The sequence below is a fragment of the Triturus cristatus genome, chromosome 8 (assembly GCF_964204655.1).
Source record: "Triturus cristatus chromosome 8, aTriCri1.1, whole genome shotgun sequence".
Classification (NCBI taxonomy): domain Eukaryota; kingdom Metazoa; phylum Chordata; class Amphibia; order Caudata; family Salamandridae; genus Triturus; species Triturus cristatus.
Window position 1 is genome coordinate 790,605,667 of NC_140591.1, and position 21,378 is coordinate 790,627,044.

The following is a 21,378-nucleotide window of genomic DNA, read 5'->3' on the forward strand; positions in this document are numbered from 1 at the left end:
TAAAAACACGGAACCAGTTATTGTTTACTTACAGTACATTAGCAAAAACGATTCAAGGAAGGCAACTGCCAATCTATTGTAGGCATCACAACAACTACTGCTCACGTACATTGCAAGCCAACTCGGCACCCAGTACTGTCAGCAGGATCTCGCAGTCCTGCCAGGACGGAGCTGCGTGACCCGCGTGCCACAAGGTTGCGCGCAACCAACTACCAGCACAGGGGGGTGATGAGCCGTCGCAGTTTACCTGAGTTCAGTCTGGGATCTGTCTGGGCAGCAAAAACCCCTTCACCTGCTCAAACGGAGCAGTATAATATATGACATCTCGTAGAATGTGAATCCCACCACCGATCCTCGACTCTCTCCGGGACTCCTCCCTCTTCATACACTATTGGCTATGTGCATCGAAGCTCCTCCTCGTTTTTGACAGCTCTCTGCTAAGCCACGCCTCCTGGTGGATAAAAGTGTCGCAGTCTTGTTTCGGGCATGAACAGGCAGAAGCAGTAGCACGCCGAGCTTCGGTGACGCTGTAGTCTACTACTAGTAGAAAGTGAACAGTGTTGTCAGATGGGGTTTTTCTCGCACAGATGGGCCATGTTTTCCCCATTTGTGCCGGGAAAAACTCTTCTGGCGGGTGAGCAAAATTTGGGCTATAATGTGCTCTGTGTGCATGATTTTTTTTTTATTCGTCACCCGCCGCGTCCCGCCCAGTATCATCTCCAGGCAAGCTCCCCACTGTCCACCTCCAGGCATAACAGGGCGGATTGATAAGCGCTATCAATGGCAGTCTTGTAGGACATAGTTTGTCCTTCCTTGGCTTTTGACTCGACAGTCACGTCAGTCGGCCGTAAATAGACTACCGTTTCCACCCTTGACCCACCCCAGCATTCTATGCCAGTCAATAATTTGATGGGCAGGAAGCAACACAAGTTGTCCTGCCTGGCCGCCAGTAGCTTTCACAGCAAGCATAAATGTACGCCGTGCTGGCCAAGAATCAATTCATAGTAAGTAATATGCAATATCAATTTGGCAATGCAGGAAGACACAGTAACGGAATTGTCCCTGTTGTAATGCGCTCCCACGTGGGGACCATGTGCGCGTCGCGGGCACAAAGAACACTCAGGACACCAGTGCTTGGTGTAAGGGCCTTACACGGGGACACACAGCATAGATATATGTATATATGAATAAAGCACTGCGGACACATGAGCTGATGGTACGGATCGGAAGTCACAAGCGACTCTGGCCCCTTTATTTAAAGCATTCTGGTCACGCATGGCCAGAAGGTGATACATTGTGTGCTTAGAGTTCCGGGTTGGGGTTTGCATATTCCGAAGCGGCAAACGACTAGACAACTACATCCCATCCCAAATCAGTTCAAATGAAAATAAAATTAACACACATAGTCAGTGAGCCTTTGATTGGGCTTCGGATGGGGTCTTAAATTGTAACGATGTCGTTGACTGTCATCTCTCGGGTCCACTGGTCCTTCTGTCACCGACCGTTCTTCTGACCTGAGATCCCTTGGATTTTCCGGGGCCACTACGTTCCTACTCGGGTCACCGTTCACGCTATGGCTTCTGCCTAGCTGCCCATTGCCTCCACCAGGGACTTCCTTGACTATTGGTCTCTCTACTTCTGAGTTAGGCACCCTCTTGAAACAAGATATGTTTCGAGCGATAACTTCCCCATCTTTTTCGGCTGTCACAGCAGTGCCTCTCATGCCTTTGACTAACCACAGTCCTATTTCATAGGGAGTGCGGAACTTTCCTCAGCTGCGACGGTTTCTCACAAGAACAACACACCCTGGCGCTATCGGTCGAACCTGTGCTCTTCTCCGCCTGCTCGCTCTTTCGTTGTTGGCTGACCTCCTTTCCAGCGTGCTTGCCGGGTCATAAGGTTTCCGTTCCCAGCTCTCTGTTACAGGAATGTTGTCTCGCCTTTGCCTAGCTAGCATCTGCGACCACGGGGACCTTTGCGTTTTGCAGTGTGGAGTGCTATGATTTTCCCGCAGGAATCTATGGAGCGCGACTTCCGGATCAGACTGTTCGGCCACTGATATGCGTAATACCTTATTCAGCGTCCGCATGAATCTTTCTGCCTCTCCGTTTGCTTGCGGCCACTGCGGCGTAATGCGATGATGTTTGATGCCTAGGCACGCCAGAAAATCCTTGAATTCGTGCCCTTGGAATGGGGGCCATTGTCTGTTTTGACAACGTGAGGTAGTCCGAAGAGTGCAAATGTTTTGTCCAGCATCAGCAGTAGGTGGTTGAACGCCGTTGATGGTAGTACTTCCACTACGGGGTATTTTGTGTATCCATCTATCAGGACCGCGGTTACTCGTCAGTCGGGGAAACTCCCAAAATCGAGACTGATCCACTACCAGGGCGATGGAGCTGGCTCTTCTGTTATCACCGGAGCTGGAGCCTCCGAGCCTCCCGTGAGCTGACATGCCCGGCACCTGCGTACAAAGTCTTCGACAGTCTCTTCTAGGTTCGGAAACCAAATCGTTTCCCTCAACCTGGCTTTCATCCGTCTGGTGCCTTGGTGACCCTCATGCGCTAGGGCCGTCACCCGATCCTGAAGGGTCACGGGTATGACAATGTGCGAGCCTCTCAACACCACCCCGCTGGCTGCGGCGCTCAGTTCTTCATGGACTCGCCACACCTTCCCGAGGCGAGCTCGGTCTAGTTCGGTCCATCCACTAACATCGTTAAGAAACCCGGTCCACGAGCCTTTTCGTATTGCTTCTAGTGTTTTCTTTAAAACCATGTCCGACTGGGTATGGATCTCAATTTCTGACAATGTTAGGGCTTTCGGGCACACCTACTGTGTGATCATGCTGACAAACTCCTCCGTCAGTTGCTCTTGTTCGTAGGTTTCTGCAGGGGCAACGGCAGGATGCCGTGATAAGAAATCCGCTGGATTTTTGGCACCAGGCCTATATATTTGGTCAAATTGGTAGTGCTGGAGTTGAATCACCCACCTTTGAATCCGTGGCAGTGGGTGAGGTGCAGTTCCTTTGAACAGCAGAACAAGTGGTTGGTGATCTGTTACTACCCGGAACGGGTGTCTGCTCAGGTATAGATGAAAATGGTTGCAGGCCCACTTAATGGCCAGCGTTTCCTGTTCAATTTGGAAATACCTTGTCTCTGTTGCCGTTAATGACTTGCTGGCAAAGGCTAGCGGGACCCATGTTCCCGGGTCTGTTTCTTGGGACAGCAACGCTCCAAGGCCTACGGGGCTAGCGTCCACTATTAGCTCAGTTAGTAGCTTAGTATCGAAATATGCCATAGTAGTTTTTTCTAACAAAGTGGACTTCACCTTGCAGAAGGCTTCTTGTTCTTCCAGGCCCCACTTTCACATGCTGTCTTTCTTGGTTAGGTTTCTCAATGGCTCTGCAACTGTTGCGAGGTTGGGTATGAACTTCCCGCAGTACGTTGCCATACCTAGAAAACTCCGGACTTCCGACGCCGTTGTGGGAGCTGGAGCTAGTTGGATTGCTTGCGATTTCCGGGGATCCACTTTGACACCCTCCTGGCTGAAAACATACCCAAAGAATTCAATAGTCTTTTTAAAAACTGGCACTTTTCTTTATGGAGAGTCACCCCATGCTCCACGAGACGTTGGAGAGTGGCCCTGAGTCGCCGGTGGTGATCTTCTAAAGTCGCTGAGTGGATTAACATGTCATCACTGACATTTAATACCCACTGGAGCCCAGACAGGACTTCCCGTACGGCGTTTTGGAAAATTTTGGCGGCTGACGATATCCCAAAATGTAGTCTTTTATATCGTCTGAGCCCCAGGTGTCTTGAAAAAGTAGTTATATACCTGCTTTCCTCCGCCAACCTCAGCTGGTGATATCCTGCGTTGAGGTATAGTTTAGAAAACCATCTGGACCCATTTAGATCAGCAAGGATATCATCCACGGTGGGTGTCAAGTGTCTTTCCCGTCGTATTGCCTGGTTAGGCATGCGCATGTCTATGCAGAGTCTGATTTGTCCAGGCTGTTTCAACTTCTCAGCAATTACCATGGGTGACACCCAGGGTGTTGGCCCGGTTACTTTCTCTATCACCCCTTGTTGTTCAAGCTTGATTAGCTCTTGCTCAACCAACGTCCGTAGATGGAATGGGATGCGTCTGTGTCTTAAGGCTACGGGCTTTACTTACGTGTCGATGTGTAGTCGCACCGGAGGTCGTTTCATGCTCCCTAGCCCTTTGAATAACTGTGGGAACAGTTCCAGGATATCTTCTGTTTGTAGTACTCTTACCGCATTTGCAAACGTCACTAGGCTTTGATCTTCGGCGGTGTGGCTCCCCACAAGGATATCCGCTTCTCTATCGACCACATGGAACGTGATTGTGACCTCATGACTCTCTGACTTTACTTGCACTGTCATTTTCCCTTTTAGGGGCAGGGGTGTCTGACTCCCGTACGTGAGAATGTTTACTTTGGACGGCGCGAGTTGGGGTCTTGGATTTAGCTTCTTGTAATGTTGGCTCCCCATCACATTGACCGAGGCTCCGGTGTCAATGAGGGCCGTAACAGGGGACCACGCAATCTCAATCGCACACGTTGGTTGAGGACATCGCCTCCGTTTAGGGTCACTTGCGAATGATATGAGGAGGCACTCTTCTTCTTCGTCAGTGGACGGATCTTCGAGATATGCTCTGTGTTGCAGGGACACCTTCAGCGTTCGTGCCATGTCAGGTTCCTCAAGCGAGAGGTGTCTCACTGCTTTTGTCGGTGGCCGTCGTCCGGCACTTCCTCTGCCCTGCATGCACCCTCGGCATGCCCTGGAGAAGTGATTGGGAATCCCGCATTTCGAGCAAGTCTTCCCTCGGGCAGGGCACTCGTTTGGTGCGTGCTCTTCTTTGCCGCAGTATCTGCATTGCGATTGACGCAACCTTCTCGTGGGCCATCGCCTCTACTGCCACGCCCTGGGGTGTAGGCTGCGTCCACTCTTTCCGTTTTCATGGTCATTGCTTGACTCGTTGTGGGTATGAGCGCCGCCTCCATCGCTGTGGACCGGACCTCGGACAAGTTGTGTGACCGCGCTAGGACAAGCATGTCTTCCAGGGAGATCCGGGGTTGTCGAAGAATGAGCGTCCTCAATGTTTTGTTTCGGCACCCCTGGATGAGTTGCGCGTGCACCTCTTTGACCGGGTCATCTTCCGTTCACGTGCTGGCCAACTCTCTTAAGCGTGCATGGAACGCGTCCATCGATTCTCCCTCTCTCTTCTGGGCCTGTCGCAACTTGAACCGTTCATAATCGGGGTTTAGCTGAGGGTCAAAGTGGGCATTGAATGCCCTCACCGCTGCGTCGTAGTCTGTGGGGGCCCCAGTGTTGGTGCGTGAATAGTTTTTTTATCTCATCCCCTGCGAAATGTAGCAGCAATGACCTCTCAACGGCGCCATCCGTTTCTCTGGTGGCAATCAAATAGTTGTCCAGCCGGCCAATCCACACATTCCACCTTGGGGACGCAGTGGCAGGATCAATTCGTTTGCTAAACGGTGGTAGCGCACTAACTTGAGAGTGTATGGGTGCTGCTGGAGCTGTCGCTGCTGCTTGCTGTAGAGCTGCTGCTGCTCCTGCTTGGTCTGTCATGGCTGTGCGTTGTGACCCCACCTACTGGCTTCCTGATAGCCTCTGCGAAGTGTGGCCTGACGCGCTTTCCCCTTGCCCGTAGCTGCTGTTGCCTGTGCTTTTTTTCTGGTTCCCGATTGGCTGGACCCCCTCTTTTGTTTAGGCCTGCAAGTGCTTTAGTGTCTATTGTCAGTGTGGTTTCTGGCCGTACTTTTGCACCACACTCTGCTAATGCTTTGTGTCTTTGTGGGGTGGGTTTTGCCAGTGCTTGTTGCTTTTTTTTCTTTTTCTGGTTTTGGCAGCTTAACCCCCTTCCACTGTTGCCAATGCTTGTTGAAATTGCATTCTGTACTTGCCAGTGTTCATTGATTGTATTTTTTTTTCGCTCCCCGCGAGCTTGGGCATTGTAGGGGGCCGCCAGGCACTGCCGCCGTCTCTTTTGTCATGCACCGCCTAACTCAGGGCTCTTCTGCGCATGCGCGCATCTCCCGGCTCAGTTCAGGCCTCCGCGCGCGTCTTCAGTCACCGCGCGGGCCTCAGGGAGAGCGCGGCTCGTGGCGTCACCGGATGTTCCTTGCAACGCGGTGGCAGTACCTTCGTCCACCGGCGTGCGGCTGGTGCAGATGCTCCGGCAGACGGGAGGGATCAGCTGCAGGTGAGAGGATCTCCGCGATCTGCGATCACACCCTCGTCACCAGTGTAAGGGCCTGACACGGGGGCACACAGCATAGATATATGTATATATGACTAAAGCACTGCGGACACATGAGCTGATGGTACGGACCGGAAGTCACGAGCGACTCTGGCCCCTTTATTTAAAGCCTTCTGGCCACGCCTGGTCAGAAGGTGATACATTGTGTGCTTAGAGTTCCGGGTTGGGGTCTGCATATTCCGAAGCGGCAAATGACTAGACCACTACACTTGGTTTTGTTACGCAGTCACAACTACCGCCGCTGGACTCCACCATTTTATTTTATATTTGTGCATTAATGTCATGTGCCAGCGTGTAGACGTACGCTCAGTGAACTGGACCGTCACCCAGCACTGAGAACATTACATTCCTCTTCATCTTAATTAAACACAATAACATGAAATCAAAATAATCTGTTACCAGTTCAGGAGGAGCCTCACTCTTATATAAGACGCAGCTCTCGGTCGCAGCCTCTCACGTGATGTTGGGTCCTCACACAAAGAACCCCGCTAGACCGGAGGAGGGGGCAGGATTGCCCCGCAGATGATACTGGGAACGTTCTTCCCTGGAGGGGACCAGAGGCAGAACACCTTCTCCCATGGCACAGTTACCTGGAGATCTCGGTTGGGAGCTGGCTCGTTCTCCGTCATGGCTTCTTTGTGGAGACGGGTGCCCTTGGTCTGTCACGCTCGAAACAGCCAAGGGGATCCTCCCCGGACCAGTGTCACCATCTTCCGTTGTCCTCAGACTTGGGCTTGCCTCATCACTTCTTCCGACTGGGAGGGTAGGTGTCCCGGCATTTACTTTCTTGGAAAAAGAGACATTCCGTGAAGTTCTTCTGTGCCCTTCCGGGGTGTGATCATCATGCCTCTTTGGTGGGTTACTGTCCATGGGAATTGCTCAAATGGGAGGCGGAATTTGCTCTCCGGATGTCTGTCTTTAACATATACCTTGTCTCCTTCACGGATGCTTGGGGCCTTTGCTTTTCTGTTGATACTGGATCAGACGTTGGTGTTGGTCATTTTTTCTAGGACTCGAGCTCTGTCAATGGGGAAAGGGACCCAGGTCGGGTGATTGGGAATAGTGTCTCGTACTACTTGGCCCATGCTTGCAGGCCCCGGTGCTTTCTCTCGTGAGATGTGGCGTCAGACGGTATTCCCTCAGGAAGCTGTATATTGCTCGTTCTAGGGGCGCTTCTTCAGCATGAGCAATGCGGATTACATTGTTGAGGGTGCGCATGAACCGCTCAACTTCCCGTTTTCTTGAGGCCAACGTGGAGTTACTTTCTGATGACGGATGCCCCAGGATGCCAGATAGTCAGCAAACTCCTGTCCTTGAAAGGGTGGGCCATTATCCATCTTTAGCTCTTCAAAGATCCGGTGTGTGGCGATGATTTTTTCCACTTTGGTGATGACTTCCCCTGCAGTTTGGCTTCCTACGATTTCTATCTCAGGGTACTTCGTGTAATCGTCTAGGACTACTAGAGTGTAGCGTCCATCGGGCAAGTGTCTAAAATCCATGCTGACGCACTCCCAGGGTCGTTGTGGATTTGCTTCCGAGATGACCGGTGTGGGTCGCTTCGGCTGGCCTGAGACTTGGCACCATTGGCAAGTTCTGACAGTCTGTTCAATCATCGTATCCATTCCCGGGAACCACACCTTTGCCCTCAGCCTGCTTTTTGTTTTCACCACGCCTTGGTGTCCCCGGTGTGCGAGATTCACTGCTTGCTGTGTCAGGCTTGATGGGATGACTAGTCGTGGGCCCCGCAAAAGAAATCCGCTGCTGTCAGTGGACAGCTCTTCTTTGACTCTCACTAATGACTCTAATATGTCTTTTGCTGGGATTGTCCGCCTGGCCTTGCTGGTCTGGATGGGTCGCCAGTCATTTGCTCGGACTGATGCGATGGCTAACAGCAGACATTCATCATTTGTTGTGGCTCCAACTAGAGTTTCGATCGTCATGGGCATTGTCCGGGACCGTTCGACCACAAAATGGACATATTCCTTGGTTTCTTCAGCCTCTTCCTCCTCAGCTTTGGTCGCTGCCCTCGGATGTCTCGAGAGATAGTCTGCTGGGTTGGACGAACCAGGTTTGTAATCTACCCGGTAATCGTATCCTTGCAATTGGAGTATCCATTTCTCTATCCTCGGGGGGTACTTCGAGGCGGATCCTTGAAAAAGTGGGATGAGAGGTCTGTGGAAACTGTGAACGGGTGGCTGTATACGTAGATATGAAAGTGCAGACAGGCCCAGTGTATGGCAATAGCCTCCTTTTCGTTCTGCGAATAGCGCTTCTCGGTCTCTGTCAGGGAACGGCTTGAGTTGGCTACAGGGACCCATTCTTCGTTGCATTACTGTTGAGTGAGTACAGCACCTAAGCTGTAGGGGCTGGCATCCACAGCAATGTTGGTGGGTCGGACGGGGTCAAAGTATGACAGCGTGGTGTCTGTGGAGAGGGCTACTTTGGTGTCTTTGAAGGCTTGTTCTTGGTCAGGTCCCCACTGCCACAAAGTGGTAGCTTTCGTCAGTTCTTCGAGTGGTTTCATGACATTGGTCAGGTCTGGAATGAAGCGTCCACAGAAATTAACCATTCCTAGGAAGCTCCGCATTTCAGAGACGTTGGAGGGTGCTGGGGCATCTTGAATGTCACATACTTTTTCCGGATGTGGGGCTACTCCTTTGTCAGAGAACGTGTATCTGAAGAAGCTGATTTTCTTTTGCATGAATTGGCACTTCTCTCTGTGCAACGTGAGGCCGGCATCTCGGATCCTTTGAAATACATCGCGGAGCCTTTTATGGTGATCTTCCAGGGATGTGGCATAGACCAGCAGGTCGTCACTGACATTATGAACCCCTGGAAGCCCATTCAGGACTTTTCTGATGGTGTTCTGAAAAACCTCGGCGGCGCTCGAAATTCTGAAGTTAAGCCTCTTATATCTTCTCAGGTCTACATGGGTGGAGAAGGTAGTGATGTACCTGGAATCGGAATGTAGAGGGAATTGATGGTACCCTGAGCGTAAGTCCATTTTTGAGAACCAGAAGGCACCGTTTACTCACTGAGGATGTCATCTATAGTGGGGGTTATGTGACGCACCCTTTTAGTGGCTACATTAGGAAGGCGCATGTCCACACAGATGTAGACTTTTGCCTGGCTGCTTCAGCTTTCTGGCCACTACGATTGGTGACACCCAGGGGGTGGGCCCACTGACCTTCTCTAAGATTCCTTGCTGTTCAAGCGCCTCCAGCTCATCTTCAACTTTCTGCCTTAAATGGAACGCTGTGCGTCAGTGTCTCAGCGCTACCGGTTGGACCGAATGGTCGATGTGTAGGGAGACCTCTTTGCCTTTTAAGCATCCAATTCTTTGGAAGACATCAAACTCCTCCATGATGGCCGTCAATTCTTCTTCCTGGATGGCGAGGGCGAAGGAGATTAGTTGCATTTCTTCAGCTGCATAGCCACTGACTAGCATACCGCTCCCTTTTTCTGTCACGTACACAGTGGTGGGGATGCTCAGGTCCTGATGTCGAAGGTCGGTTTTGAAACAGCCCAGGAGCAGGACAGGCGTCTTCTGCCCGTACGCGAACACGCGGATTTTGGCCTCTTGTAGCTGTAGACGTGGACTGAGGTTTCTGTACACATTGGCAGCCATCAGCTCTATTGAGGCATTGGTGTCAATGGTGGCTCGCACTTCCTGGTCGTGAATCTGAATTCGGCACTTTGGCAGTTTGCATCTTTTCCGCGGTGGGTGGTCCACAGCAAACACATAGCGGACGGGGTAGTCTCCAGTATCATCGTCCATGTCTTCACTATCAGGCGATTCGCCTACTGCTTGGGCCGTTTCTTTCTGTTGCTTTGATGACCTGTACATGGCCACAAAATGGTTTATCCTGCCGCAGTTTAGCACTCTTTTCCTTTGCCTTGTGGGCGCTTGCCTGGGAAATGGCTAGGTTTGGCTTTCACGACTTTCGCTTGTTCTACTTTTATGGGGCGGTGGAGCGCCGCTTCCATGTGCGATGCCCTGGACCTTCAACAACTCCTTGGACCGTCCCAACGTGAGAATATAAGCCACTGACTTGCCAGACTCCTGGAGGATGGTCTCTCTGAGCTTCGAGGAGTAGCAGCCCTGTATGATCTGGGCTCTGATTTCTTCCTGTTCATCTTGGAAGTCGCATGTGCTGGCTAGTTCTTTCAGGTGACCATGGAAAGTGTTCAATGCTTCCTCTGCCTCTTGTTTGGATTGGTGGAAAATGAACCTCTTGTAGTCTCTGTTAGCCATGGGCTCGAATTGTGCATTCAGGGCATTGAGCAACGTCATGTACGTCTTGGGCGTGGCCTCCACCACAGTCTTATAGATGCGATGGATGTCCTTACCTCCTAATTGTAGGAGTAACGCTCTGCGTCTCTCGCGGGCAATGCCCACCCCTTCGAAATAGAACTGAAGGCGTTCAGTCCAGTCTTTCCACTTCAGGGCGAGGGACGAAGGAGCACCATCTACCGCAAACGGCTCGATCGCCGCCATCAGGACGTCTTCGGGGTTGCACCTCGCGGCACGTGCACTGCTTCACCTTAGCAGAGTGGGCAGCCGCCTAACTGAGGGCAGATGAGGCCTGGATGCATGAAGGAGTGTTCTCCCAGTTGTCTTCAGGCAGCACTGCCTCCCAGACATCTTCTGGTAGCACCGACCGTGAAGTCCCTGCAAGGAGGGGGCGCCTGGGGCTGAGTAGGAATCGGCAGAGCGAGGTTAGGGCAGAAGAGACCCAGAGCAGGCACAAGAAGAAAGTGGAGGTGTGGTAGCAGAACCCTCCCAGGTAGCAGAACCAGCTTTACCTCTGTGGCGGGCCGAGCAGCTAAGCTCCGTGCAACGAGGCAGCATGTGTCCGTCACCGCTTCGTCGCCAGTGTAATGCGCTCACACGTGGGGACCATATGCGCATCGCGGGCGCAAAGAACACTCAGGACACCAGTGCTTGGTTTCGTTACGCAGTCCCAACTACCGCTGCTGGGACCCGCCTCTTTATTTTATAATGGCGCATGGCGTCATGCGCCAGCGTGTAGACGTACGCTCAGTGCGGAGGTGAACTGGACCGTCACCCCGCACTGAGAACATTACACCTATATCTATTTTGAAGCGTTCATATGTCCTTGGGCAAGGCGCACATTCGGGGTTTTAAGTGGGATGAAAAAACTGGGGGTCTCTCAAAGAGGCGTGGCTAAAGTAATTAAGGGTGTGGCTTAAATACACAGTAAGCTCAAAATCTGTGCATAGCATAGAGTGTCGCCCGACTGGTATTTTGCTGTTTCTGACATTGCATCCAGATACATGATACAACAAGTAACATCATACCTACAACAAGCCAGGACTATTAGCTTTGTCAATGGTTGTTAGTTGCATAAGATAAATAAGCAGGAACTATGGCTTGTATATGAAATTGAAAAAGCTTCCACTTAAGCCCTGGTGACACCTCGACAATGTTGCTGCTCTTGAGATTCAAAAAGAGACTGGCATTCCAGAGAGAAAATGACTCTCTTAAAAGATTTCCCTTCTCCTACAATGCTCACCTGGCATGACGTCCTGCCCTAACCTCTCCACTAGTGAGAAGTGAGTAGTGTGAGCAAGCGCACATCAATGTGCCTGCTGTCACTGTAGTCCAGCGCACAAAACAGAGCCCGATAGAGACCCGTTTGGAAGCCTCCTTTAAAAAACTGCTGGTGCTCAGCACCGGTGAGACCTGGCCCACTTAAAGCCCTGCGCGCACTATGTAACAGATAATTTGGTTTTGCCTGTCACCTTCCCTCTAATCTCGTACTCCAGAATAAAGCATTAACAATTGGTGTTACACCAAGATCCCCATCTGGTGTCTGAATTGCACAGTGTGATACTGTAAAACATGAGGCTGCCTGCGGCACACGTAGTGCGCCCACTCAAAAGGGCGGCCACCCTAGTACCTCATTAAGCTCAGCAACATGTCTAGTGGTTGGGACCCTCCAGGAATCCCCAAAGTCCGGCACAGGCCACGCGTCATGTCCGGCACATCAGAGGGTGGGGGCAAGGTAGTTATACCTGCCCCCGCCCATCTGGCTCTACTTGTGTGCCTTCTTGTCACGCCGTCTGGCCGTCACATCGCAATCCCGGGTTCGAGTGCTGTTGTTGGGTCGCAGGGATTTTCGGGGCAGGGAGGGCCTTGGGGCCTTTGTTGCTGCTGGATTGCTAAGTTAATTTTGGGGCCGGTTGCTCGGCCCCTGGTCTGGAGGTGCGAGGAGTGTTGTGGCCCCATCAGGTGCACTGGCCCACTGGTGTCCGGGCATGACACAGTCGGGGTTTGGCCAAAGAGAGTTGATAATTCAGGCAGTGAGTCTGGGTCCTTTAGGATGGTTTGCGCTCTTGGTTGTTGTAGGAGTTTCGAGGGGGACCTGGGATCCCCTGTGCTCCCCATCCCCAGGATGTGAGGCATTGGAAAGGTGGAGGCAGACATAAATGCCTGTGTGACCAGCTCGTAGCAAGTTTGGGAGATGGGTAGAGACACATGGCTCATGGGTTGAGCAGTAACGGGAGCCAGTGGTGAGCCTCCCTAAGTGTGGTATTTGTCCACGCTGACGCCATGGTTTCGGCATATTTGGAAGAAGGCATGTCATGAGTCGTCGTCGCCTTTTCTTCAGTTCTTTGCACTCTGCAGGGTGTGAGTGGCTGCCTTGTTCACAGACAATGCCCCACTTCGAAGACATGCTTCCTCGAACGAGCAGAGCCTGAGTGAGGACAAGTCTTGTGACTGTCTTCCTTCCCCCTCTCATGCTTCCTTATGCACTATTGGGGGCATGGGTGGGGTTCTTCCTGAGGCGCGGCCATTGCTGCTCCATGAGCGTGGGCTGAAATGAGGTAGGAGGTCTAAGAATTTATGGGCATATTTTAATGTATATAGTGAAGGGGGCATAAGAGCACAGCACAGGAGACCCGCGGCCCGGGTGTCCTGTGCCCCTATGGGCTTAGATGCCCACCAGCACCTGAGCGCCATGTGGGTCGCGGTGTCAGCACAAGCTGCATCAAGGAGCACTGTGTGATCATAGTACCCCCAGGGGCACCCCTCTGTCCCCCCTCCCCCAACATGCATACCCAAATAACACTTTCATTACCTATTCAGGCACGGGGAGATTAAGAGATTTTCTCAAAATCACAGGACTCAACCCCGAGGCTCTACCCTTGTCTCCTGCACCAAAGCCGCGCTTGCTAGGCAAAGATGTGGCATCGGCGCGAATATATAATATATATATAATTTTTATTATTCTTGGCGCACAATCGGCTGGAGATATTGGGCGCCCCGCATAAGCACGAGTTCAGTTACTCACACATATTTATCTCCCGGCTGCCAAGCAATCATCGGGCTCTGCCTGCACTTACCACTCGAGGAGACGTGCAGGCCCGGCACAGGCCCGCTCGAGGTCACAGACAGCAGTGTCTGTTCTGCAAGCTCAGCGACCACAAGCTTGCGGTGTTAAAGCTGTATATGTGCCGCCCCGGGCCTCGAGTCGGCTGAGAGAGGGGGGGGGGCGTGGTCAAAATAAATAAGGACGAGGCTTAACACACGTGCTTGCTTACTTAGTTTAGAGTGGTGGGCCTCCTGACCTGTATGTCGCTGTTCCTTCCGACATCCGGCTAGAACCAGTAACATGCCTACGCGATTTACCAACTACCCCATTAGGCCCAAACCATAGGGAGCAGGCCGACTTGTATAATGCTGTATCTGTCATTGCATCCAGCTATATGATACACGTAACATCGTACCTACAAGAAGTCAGCACTATTGGCATCTTTATTTATCAGAAACAGCTCAATCATTGGGTGAATTGGCATGCCTAATTGCCGTAATTACGACCAATCCTAAACCAGGGAGCCATGCACTCGGCAGTGGCGGCAGAGCATGCAGCCCGTTCAAAACCGGGAATATTAACACGTACATGTCACCGGCAAAGGAGGGATAGCGCCGCCAGGGTTCCCGCCTAACTCCAAGCCGTGAAGACACATAGTTCAAACCCGTCCTTTCCGAGGTAGGATAAAGAGGGGGCTCCTAATTGCATATTATCTAGCGCGACCCGAAGGTATTGGAGCGCTTCACCCAGCACAGCGTTTGGAGCTGGAGCACCATATCGTGTCACAAGATTGTCTGCATTGTTCGTAAAGGCGCTACTTTTAGGCTATCTTTAAAGTGTTATAAAACCTTATTTCATCATCCAAGCACAGTGCGAAATTGATGCTCCCCCTCTTTTTGTAGCTCAACATATCTATATAGTGCGAACTCGACCCGAAGGTATTGGAGCGCTTTACATGAGCGCCGTATTTACATTACACATTCAGGCCCAGGGAGATAAGTGATTTGCCCCGAATCACGGGAAGCGGACACGACCTCGAGGCTCGAACTCTGGTTTCCGGCAGGGAGATTAAGCGATTGGCACTAAAGGACCGCAAGTCCATACCATAAGTGTGCCTGACTTCGCGTGTACCCGCACGCAACCTCCCCCATGTTCCGGCATTCTTACTCGGGCTATGGATTCCCGGGGTGGTTACTGGGATCAATGGCCTGCCAAACGCTGAGCTCCCATTGTGGTGACCCGGCTCCAGGGCTCGCGCAAGCATCCCCGCACATTGGCGGCAACACAGGGCCACGCGGCCCGCACCGCAGCCTGTCCCCCTCCGCACCCTCGGCGGCAGCGCACCAATTGCCTAGGACCACGTGGCCCGCTGCATGCCCCCCCGCACCCTCAGCGGCAGCCTAGCCGACGGGGGGGGCCATTGCCATCTCAATCGAGCGAGCATGCGGAGGAGACCACGAGGCTGGCACCCCCCGGGACGGCCGTGCTCTCGGAGCTGCATCCCCGCCCTCAGCGCAGCCGGAGAGCCCCCCCCCTGAATCGACGCTAGCAGGGACCCTTCCACACCGGATCGACCCGCAAGTCTAGCAGCTGTTGCCCAGAGTCACATGGTGCTGGGCTAATCTGCTGCCGGCGCCGGGGTGATTGACCCGGGACCTTGACCACGCGAAACATGCGCTCTCCCCCTGAGCTACCTCCCCTCCGGTCGCAGGGGCGATAGCTGCACTGCCGGCCCCGACGAGGGGGGTACACCGCCCGTGAATCCCAATCGAGGCGGGGGGGTGCGGGTGATGGAGCAGGGTTTTTTCTTTAAAACCGAATACCTGTTTCATTTTCGTATGAAATAATTAAAAGTACTACTGATTAATTAATAAGTACTAACGATTTGTCAAGTTTTGTCTAATCAACCTTATTAACAGAAGAATTACACGTGGGAATGCTATTGCATGGCTAAAATAATAAGTGAACTAAGTTGGTGAGCAAATTGATAGAATAGATGTTGCTTATGTGATGTTATTGTGTTTTGCGCTTATAATTAATATGCATTAATGGCTTTTGATGTCGCAAATGGCAAGATAAATACATACACATAAGGGTATTAGCAAGGGAATAACACTGTATAATCATTTCCGTGCAGTAATTCTGTTTTATGTCTTATTTCACTTAAGTTGACCAATGTAGCCTACCAAAAGATGGCTACCACCCGCAGCCCGCATTCGAGTTGATGGAAATTTTGCAAGGAGGCTTCGCGCTGCCTGTGACCTTGCCCTCATGACGAACTGAAAAGCCATGATCATGACGACAAACCCAGGAATGATGCCAAGTGCCCCTGAACATAAAATTTGTTGCTAAATAAAATGCTGACGTTATGAACTTATAATGATCCCACAGATGGGATACAATTTATCCGGAAGAGACATCCGTAAAAGTAACGAATTAGTTGTGGACCCCTTATTTTCTATTCATTATTTGAGATGATCAGTGTGTGTGAAAATATTCGAAAGTATCCCAATGTATCAAAACGACATATTTCCGCCATTCATCCGTTTTGTACGATATGATGGTTACATTTTGGAATGTAATTTTAGTATAAATATTAGTAGACTAGAGAGGTCTAGCGCCACTTCTTCCCGAACTGATGATCCGAGGTCCCGATGCTGACGGAGAGGACGGTGACTCTACATGACAGCTAGAAACTTTGATTATTTTGCTGAGGACCGGTTCTGACTTAGAAAACGACTTTTAGACAGAATAGGTAAATATGAAAGAAATGATCTTGCTTTTAATTGGCTTTTCTTACAATTTTAGATAAACAAATATTCTGTTTGAATCACTGTGTCGGGTGGTTATTTTATTGTCTTGTTTATTGAATTCATTTGCGTATTGTTAAATGTTTCACCAGATCTATAGCAACTAGTTGATGCCATTGACCTCAGGGTACATGCAGATTGGTTAGGTATCGAAAGTGTTTCCCCTTGTACATGGCACGGATAGGGTGGTAGGATGAATGTTGGTGTAATGGGCCCCACCAGCGTGTGATGTGTGTGTGCGTGTGTGACTGTGAAATCACTCCGTCCGTGGAAGTAGAGGGGATTCGAAAGCTCCGATCTGCACCAGTTTCTTGGTAGCAGAATGATGGTTAACTATTGTCTTTATCTGGTGAATTTGCATGTATATAGGCTTGTTGATTATTGATTGATATTCGTACTAACACTGTATATCGAAGTTGTATTGAGTGTTATGTGGTGTATACGGCTTCTGGGACATAGGGAGTCGGTGACAGTTCCGTAGTGGGGCAGAGGGAGTGCTGCTCTCGGAAAAAGGCGGAATTGGTGACCCTGTATGTCGACAGGGAAAAACGTGTGACAATTGAAGTTGCGCGTCGCATTGTCTGGGTTCGATGAGGTAGCATCGCCGTGTGTTGCCATTAGAAACGTATTTCTGTGTGAGAGAAGTGTATATGATAGCGAAGGTTATCTGTGAAGTTCTGGTCTTAGGTCTCAGGGATCCGTATGGCATTCCGTTAAAGCTTATCACTAGAAAGGTAATAGGTATTTACTGAGCTTGATAGAAGGACAGAGCAGAGGTAAGCGCTGCTTTGTTAACGTGTGATATAATTCTGTAGTAGGACAGACTGTTCGCTGTTCTCGGGAAAGACAGAATTCTGTGTGAATGTACTACATTTTCTGGTGTAAAAGTGCGTGAATGAGAAGGCATTCTGGTTAATTGTGAAACTCTTAGGAACATTCCGGAGAAAACAGTTAATTGGTGCTTGTTAGAAGGGTAGAGTAGAGGGATGTGCTACTTTATCAACGGAAGTAACGATTCTGTAGTAGGGCAGAGGTAAGCGCTGCTCTCGGGAAAGGCAGAATTCTCGTGGGAAAGATTTTTTGCTGTTCTGTGGCTAGCGAAGCAGACAATGGAGATGTTTGTATGTTGTAACTAACAGACTCGTAGAAGTTGAAACAAAGTCTACCAAGTAGTTTTGTAAAGGAGGGGTAGACGAGAGAGACAGGAGACAGGAGCAGAAGCTGCTGCAGCGACTGCTGACGTCAGGGAAACCGCGCTGTGATTGGACAGTGGGTTGGAACGGTGGAAGCACGGTGATTGGTGTGCTAGTGTACGCCGCGTAAGGATTGGGAGACATACAGGGTGACGGAGACGCTCCAGGATTGGTGCGTTGGTGTGAGTCGTGCTGGGATTCGTGGACTGAGTTAGTGATGTAGACGCTCCAGGATTGGTGCGTTGGTGTGAGTTGGTGTGAGTCACGCTGCAATTGGACAGGAGATCGTACAGTTGTAGAAAGACAAAAGGGTTGCGGAAAATAAGAAAATGTATTACCACGCTGAGGAAAAGAAGAAGAAATCCTTGCTTAGTAAGGTTAAGAACTGGTTTGACAAGGATAAGGATATAGTGACTAGGGAAGGACAGTTACTTCCCCCGATAAGAACCCCTGCATCCTTCATGGTTGCAAAGTATGGGTATCATACCTGTATTTGGTTAGATAACTGGGTGAAGTATACCAAAGAAGATGGAGTTTTAGCTTTCCTGGAACATGGTTCATTTAATCTGGCCATACTGAGGAACTTACGGGAACGGATGATGAGTCTAGAGCCTCGGCCTAGGCCGACGCAGTTTGAGGCATTGACTGAATGGGAAGATGAAATGCATGAACGAGAAAAGCAGAGGGGTGGGGGAAGTTACAGGTATATGTTTGGGCGAAAGTATGATCGCGAAACCCATCATGACTGGATGAGACGATGGCGTGATGCCAGTATGACTGAGGGGTTATATCCTGTAAGAACAGCAGAGGAAACGTAAGGGAGAAAGTGTACAGAGAAAGAACATAATGTAGAAATAAGAAGGTATGGGGCGAATGAGTCTGATGATGATGTCTTAGAGGACATGCTCTACAAAAGACCACCCCCGTATAGACGAGAACCAGAGGTAGGAACAGCAGTGACCCCGATGAGAGACACCCTACGAATTATTAAGACAGAGGGTACCACCCCTGGGTTGAAAAGCAGTTGTTCTCTGGCGGAAAGAGAAAGAGAGAGAGATAGAGAGAGAGATAGAGAGAGAGAAAGAGAGAGAGAAAGAGAGAGAGAGAGAGAGAGAGAAAGAAAGAGAGAGAGAGAGAGAGAGAAAGAGAGAATGAAAGGGAGAATGAAGTTGAGGATGAAAAGACCAGAGAACTAGCAAGGACTACCTTTGAATTGACAGAGAAAATCAGGGAACTGACTAAGAATCTTGAGGCAGTTACGGTGCCTGTGACAATAGGTCCGGTTATGCCGATTTTTGACAAGCAGAGGACGGGCGAAAGTGGTTTGACAGTACCATATGTGGGCAATAGATTGATTGTTCCTCCGGAGCAGGCAGAAATGAGAGCAGGAGAAACACAATGGAGAACGGGAGAAAATCAGTGGAGACATACCACATGTGGAGGAGAATTGAGTGTGCAGACTAACTCAAGTTTGAATTCTGGATGTGTGGAAGGGAACAGAGGATCAATCTTAGAACCACAAAGAGTGACAGAACCAGGGGGTGCAGAAAAATCTGTGGGAATAACTGCTGAAGATTTGAATGATTGGCTTAAGGCTTTACAGAGGAAAGAAAAAGAATCCCAGGGAATTGATGTAGCTAGGCTACGTATGGAAATGAAGGAGATGATTGTAGGAAAAATCCCTACAGAAACGCTGAAAAATTATCAGGAAGGAGAGATCCTCTTCCTGTGCAAAAGCATCACATGGAGAGCAAAGAACATACATGACAGGTTGAAAGGAATAGCCAGTGAATTGGGGATTGACATGGACAAGGTTAAAGCTTTACAAAAGACTTACCGAGTAGATTTTACAGATAAGGACATTGAAAATCTGAACAATGCAGGCCGAACAGGACAGATCAAGGAGATGATTGCTTTGTTGAGGAAATGGGGAGACGTAGAAAGATGGAAAGACAGATGGTACCGAAAGCGAGAGGATGGGGCAGATAGAACTTACTCGACATTCCCTCTGAAAGAAAAAGAGAAAGCAGTGACAGCTTACCCCATGAGGGAGATTCCAGGAGGTGGGTATGTACATGTCCCATGGACCAGACAGGATATTTTGTCATTTACAAATGATTTCCCTCGACTAAGGGAGAAACCCGTTGAGTGGTATAGACAGGTCGACAGATTTGTGAAGTTGTCAAAAGTGCTGTGGATCGACCTGAATAGTCTGTTTGATATAATTGTACCAGCAGACCTGTGGGCAGAATGTAAAATAGTCATAGACTGGCCCACTAAGGAATACCCAAGAGATCCAAAGACAGGAGCTCCAGATCCGGAGGTTATGAAAAAGTACGAACAGGTTATGGCCTTCTTGAAAAATAAGGTGCCCCCCAAGGAAACAGACTGGGTTAAAATAGATCGAACACATCAAGAATTGAAGGAATCAGTCCATGCATATTATGAAAGACTAATACTGGCTTTCAAACAGTTTAGTGGAGATGAACATCTGGGTGATAAGGACCTGAGCCATTTTGTATATAGATTTGTATATGGCTTGAGACCTGAAATCAGTGAAATGATAAGGCAGCATACCGTAGACTGGCAGAGCAAAAAGATTGATGAGATCCTGAGACATGCAAAATACTTCAGTGATGAGATTGAGGCAAAGCAAAGGAAACTGAAGGAAAAGGCAATGTGGGCACAGGTGAAAGTTGCAGAAAGACAGGCAGCCCAATTGGTTGAACAAGCAAATAACCCAGGAAATAAACCCAGGTTTGGTGCAGGAAAAGGAAAAGGAAATATTGAGGAAGCCAAGAAGAAATTTCCATGCCACAACTGTGGAAAATTAGGGCACTGGAAATCCGAGTGTAAGAATCCACCGTCTACTAATGATGACAATCCATCATTGAATTCACAGGTGCAGAGTGAGGGGTGTGGTCAGCATCAGCAACAGCAGAAGGCTGTTAAGCAGCAGAATCAGGTGCCAAAACCACCCTTGCCACAAAGAAGAGGATCCCAGAAGTACAGCCAAGAGTCGGGGTTTTACGATGAAGAGCAGGTAATCAAGCCAAAACGCGCAAGCGCTGTATCCCAATTTTGGCTGAAAAATGAGGGAAGTGATTCTGAGGGAGATTTCTGACGGTGCCGTAGAGAGGAGGAGGAGTGCGTACTTGGCGCAACTCTAGAAATAGACCAGGCTGGACCTTTTGTAGATGGAAAAATCAATGGTGAAGGTGTTACTTTTCTAGTTGACACAGGAGCTACAAGATCAACTGTCAGGTCAGCTGATATAAAGAATCTTCCTCTCTCGGATGAAGCAATCCAATTAGTTGGTGTGTCCAACACACAGATTAAAACCCTTCTTACTGAACCAGTAAGGGTTAGAATAGGGAAATTCTCAGACATGCGTCGATTTGTGGTGTGTGACACTAGTCCTGTGAACTTGCTAGGCAGGGATCTGCTGTGCAAGATGAATTGCACTTTTTTCTGTACTCCAGATGGAATAACCTTTGAAACACCAGATGAGGATGTCCTATACAAAATGACCATGGATAACAGGGAATGTGAGGGTTTGGGAGCATATGCTGTGTTTAATCCAGATGCATTACCCCCAGAATTGAAACAGACAGTGAAATCAGCAGTTTGGGATTTTACTGGAGAAGATGTGGGCCTGATGAGAAATGTAGACCCAGTAAAAATTACTGTAAAAGAAGGAGTGGTTTACCCAAACATCCCACAATACAGACTGAC

At 49.9% G+C, this 21,378-nt stretch overlaps 1 protein-coding gene across 4 annotated transcripts in view; it reads right to left on the reverse strand.

Moving 5' to 3' along the window:
- LOC146805091 (CTP synthase 2) overlaps nt 1–390 on the reverse strand; it is a 1,453,753-nt gene extending 1,453,363 nt beyond the window's left edge. For 2 of the 4 annotated variants that reach the window (XM_085622227.1, XM_085622228.1), the window contains exon 1: nt 248–390. The gene's annotated coding sequence lies outside the window, so the exon portion shown is untranslated. The remainder of the gene's footprint in view (nt 1–247) is intronic. The other 2 variants (XM_085622229.1, XM_085622230.1) reach the window with 1 other exon arrangement.
- Nucleotides 391–21,378: the final 20,988 nt, after the last annotated feature.